This window comes from Fringilla coelebs (assembly GCF_963513975.1).
Source record: "Fringilla coelebs genome assembly, chromosome: 12".
NCBI classification, from domain to species: Eukaryota; Metazoa; Chordata; class Aves; order Passeriformes; family Fringillidae; genus Fringilla; species Fringilla coelebs.
This window is the reverse complement of record NC_140038.1, coordinates 20,847,033-20,851,853: the sequence shown is the minus strand read 5'-3', so window position 1 is coordinate 20,851,853 and position 4,821 is coordinate 20,847,033.

The following is a 4,821-nucleotide window of genomic DNA, read 5'->3' as shown; positions in this document are numbered from 1 at the left end:
GCTCAAGCAAAAAAAAGGGAAAACTCCCAGAAATCTTTGAGAAATAATTCCACTCCGGAGTTTTCCCCTCTAGCCCCTGACTGACCTTTCTGGATTGTTACCCAGGTACCTTTTTTACCTCAAGCTGCAGCTTGGTTGTTCACATTCCATGTGAAAGTGCCAATCTTCACCCCAGCATCTTGATTTTCCATGGGGATCCCTAAACCCACCCAAACCAGAGGTCAGGAAGCAGAAGTGGCTCTGCCTCCTTCCAGTCTTGCTGTCACTGCTTTGCTTTTGACATTGCAGCCTCTCTGTACAAATAAACCCTGGTTCCACGCAGCTGAAATGTTTTGTAAACAGCTCCCAAGAGAAACAGAATGTTTTTGCTGCTGGTTTCATCGGAGCTGTTTGTACACGAGTGAGTTCCTGAGAACTGCAGAACTCTGCAGCCCTAAACAGCCCAGACTGCTCCTGTCACACCCACCAGCCTCAGTGAAATCACTCCAGGGATGACTTTGGTCCAGGAAGAAACATTTTAGACTGAATGTTTCAAAGCCAAGCCCAAACACCACCACGTTTGGGATTATCAAAGAAGAAATCCATATTAGAAAAGCCAGGTTTATGTCTCCAAAATTTTTTAAATTGGAAAAAGAGCTCCAAGATCATCAAGCCCAGCCATTCCTGAGCCTTGTGCTCTCAGATGACTCAAGGCTTCATTAATACTTTTATCTTGTATGAGATCACAAAAAACCTCAAAAAAATCGTAGAAGAGATTTCTGTAAAACACATCAGCTGCCTCATTTATAATGTCAGGCTTCAAAAAAAATCCCCATGGGGACAAGAAAAGTTGTGAACAATCCCATTGGCATACTGGGATTTCACCCTGAGCCACAAAAGTCAAGACACCACAGTTTTAGGCTCATTCACATTTGCTCAGCAGTCAATTTTGTCAACTCAGGTCGGGCCAGTTTTTGTTAATTTTGGAACAGCATTCTCTGTGAGGCTCCATTTTTATCACCCAGCTCCCAGCACGGATCCTGAGCCTCAGGAATCACCCCTGGGACAGTATCAGTGTCACAGCAAAGGCAAGTCCTGTGAGTGGTGACAAAGCTATAAATGAAAAAATCAAATCCAACAAAAACCAGGAGGTTTGTCCCGTGGAGTTACTACTCATGCAACATCCTCCAAGCCAGGAATCCTAAACCGAAGGTGACATCCTCAAAAAACCAAGCAGGACAGCATCTCTGCCTCACACAGGACAGCAACACCACCCTGACCAGGGGAAGAAGAACTTCTTGGGGATCCTTTCCCAAAATATGGAGAGAAATTGTTTCAAGCCTGCTGGGTCCATCCCAGCCCCTCATTCCCTTGAGACAAAGTTCCCCTCTCATTCTCTCAGTTCTCCCTCTCAAAGGTGAGTTCTGCCCCATCCCCTGACTTCCCAGATGGAAATCCAAGCTGCCCCTGGGCACCTACTGAGCTAAACAGGTTTGTAAAGGAAAAAAAAAAAAATTAAAAATCAGGATTTCAAGCCCAGCACTGCCACAGCTCAGGAGGTGAGATCCCAGCTCTCCTGTCCACACCCAAGAGCTCCATCAAAGCAGAGCTGGTGGGCAATAACCATGGTGCTTTTCACCAACCCTGCCCTGAACCACATCAATCTCCTGTCCCATTTATTCCATACCCAGTCTGCAATCAAACACCTTGAGGCACTCCTGCTATTCAAGGGTTAAAATATTTGCTGCTCACATACCTGATGAGGTTAAGACAGAGGCTTTGGTGCTGATTAATCATTAGCAGTTTCCTCAGCATTATTAAAAAAACCATTCACACCCAAGCAGCTGCTCTAAGAGCTTTTGTGGTGCTTTAAGTAGCAAAACATCACAAGAGCAAAAGGAGCTTTTGGGGGATAATTTAAACTGGATTAAATGCCCTGCAGGGCCACCTCAGGTACAGCAAAGTTCGGCTGAGATAATGCACCTTGCAGCACGTGGCTGTTTGCTCCAGGAGGGATTTTGCAGATGGATTCTCACGGTGATTTCTGCATAAACATGCTAAGAAATGTTTTTGGTTTGGTTTTTTTTTTTTTTTGCATTGATGTTGTTACCAATTGCTGGCAAATATTATTGTTATCAATAACAATACATGATATTTTTATATAATTGTTATATAATGTTATATATATTGTTATATATAGTATCAATAACAATAAATTATATTGCCAATTGATATTTTCAAACGCTGGGAAATGTCTTTTTGGCATTGTTATTGTTAGTATTTTGCCTTTTTTGTATTGATATTGTTACCAAGGACATTCCTGGCCTCCAAGTACAAACCTTGGCTCCAGAGGGGACCTTCAGCATCCCTGGAGGAGCAAAAGCATTTCAGTGGATTAATTCTCATGATGAAGCTCTATCAGCACTGGAGCTGAATTCCATGGGAGACTCTTTGCCGTTTTTAGCAGACAGATGGTTCTAAAAAAAAAAAAATTACTTTTAAAATCTCTTTGGATCATTAATACAACCTTACACTTCCTGGAGGCTTTTCTGGGGCACCTTCAGAGAGCTGTGTGGGTACATTGCAAACAAATGGGCTGGAAAGTTGGGTGTAACCTCCATCCTGGCAGGGATGGTTCTACAAAAAGGGCACTTTGCTCCTCCAATGCCACAGGCTGCACACCAGGACAGAGCTGGAACATTTACCTGTCCCTACAGGCACAGGGAAAAGGAGGTGACTGATCTTATGAAATCTGCTAATTAATGTTTGTGATGATTCCGAGATGAGAGTCCCGAATTATTTCACAGCACACCCAGTTCTTTATCAAGGGACCTGCTCATAACCCCACAGCCCAGAATGCTGCTCTGCTTTCATCCAGCCCTTTTCCAGCCCAATTTGGGAGTGCCCAGGCTGGTGTAGTGCAGAACATGATTCAGCCAAGGCCTTGAAGAACAAATCAGGGTTTTAGAGCCCAGCCTAGGCAGGAAGAGAAAACCAAATTCAAAATGCAAGATATGCTCTCCATGAAGAGAGCTGGGACCACATAACCTCACTAATCCCATCCAAACCCAGCAAACTCCTGCACAGCCCTTTTCTTTCCAGTGTCACTGATTAAAATTGTGACAAGTTAGGTTCAATTCAATTCACTTGAGCCTGGGTAGTCTCCAGTTTTCTTCTCGAGCTGCCCAAGCACAGGGAAAAGAGAAGCCCACTCATCATTTCACAGAATGACCAGGTGGGAAGAGACCTTTGAGAGCATTGAGTCCAACCCATGCCCCAACACCTGAACTAAACCATGGCACTGAGTGCCACATCCAGTCTGTTTTTATCCCCAGCCAGCTGCAGCCTGGTGGGACTGGTAGCAATTCCATTGGGGTGCCTGCCCTGGCATCCCTGGAGAACCTGCCCAGCTCCAACCCCAGCTGTTCCAGCTCAGCTCCAGAGGGTCCCACAGGGACAGAGCCCATCGTGCCTGGCATCTGCTGGAGCTGCCAAGGGCGGAGGGCAGCGAGCAGGATCCTGCCCAGGGAACATCACAGGTGGGCTCCCAACCTTCTCCATGCTCTGTGAACATGGGACACACACCCTGGGATGGACACAGCAGCCAGGTGCTTTTGAGGGGAAGGTGGTTGCTCAGGTGAAGTTCCTAATTCCCAATTAATTTTTCTTGCACTGCTCAGAACACCTCTCCCTCTGCTCTTGGGAAAAAAGGCAGCATCAAATTTTCCAGCAGGACAAGCCCTGTGTGTCAGGAACATTTTCTTTCAGCAGTGTGCTAAAGAAGTGCAAAGGGTCACGGGAGCTCTGGGATGACATCAGCCTCTTTACTATTAATCCTGTGTTGAATATTATCCAGGAGAGAGTAATTTTTAATGGGGCCCTGGTTCTTCTTGTTTAAACTTGCACATACCTGAGCTACTTTTAGGCCTAAACACACTGAAAAGAAAATAATGCAGCTTGGCTTTAGTGCAAGCAAGAGAAGTGCTAATTCCACCTTCTTTTATCTCCACATTTACTCAGTAGTACAGAGTAAATAGACCAAAATGGAGATTGTTACATTAAGGCACACCTAATAATACTACACCGTCCTTAATGCCAATTAACTCTGGGGCCTTTCAACATTGCACTCACTCAGAGCACCCTTCAGATAACACAGCTGATAGATAGAGGAGGTGAAAAAAGTGGTGTGATCAGCAGCAGTGGGGAAGGCTGAGCTTCCAGGAGCAGAATGAAAGCCTTTCTCCTGGCAGCACTCAGAATTTTTTGTCCGGCAGGTCTCAAGGGCTTTATCAATCTCTAACCCATTTCCAACCCCTCCATGATGTTATTAAATACAAGAGATGAGCCCCAAGCTGCAGGAAAGGGATTCAGGAACCCAGTTTTGGTGCTAATCCCAGATTTACAAATAAAGCTGGGTGCAAAGGAGCTGAGCACCTGTGCTGGGCTTGCCCAGAGTCACAGAATCACAGCATGGTTTGGGGTGGAGGGGACCTCAGGAATCAGCTCATTGCACTCCCCTGCCATGGGCAGGGACACTTCCACTGCCCCAGCTGCTCCAAGCCCTGACCAGCCTGGCCTCTCAGCTGGCAGTGAGGAAAGGAGGGAATCAGGCATCCTGTCCCCAGCACAGCCCAGAGTTCTCTTATTCCACAGCAGCAGAAACTGCCAAAGGAGCCACAACCCTTTGTGTGAGCAAGGCACCAAACTCCAGACACCAGAAATGGGTTTTCCCTGCCAGGATGGAGGTTACACCCAACTTTCCAGCCCATTTGTTTGCAATGTACCCACACAGCTCTCTGAAGGTGCCCCAGAAAAGCCTCCAGGAAGTGTAAGGTTGTATTA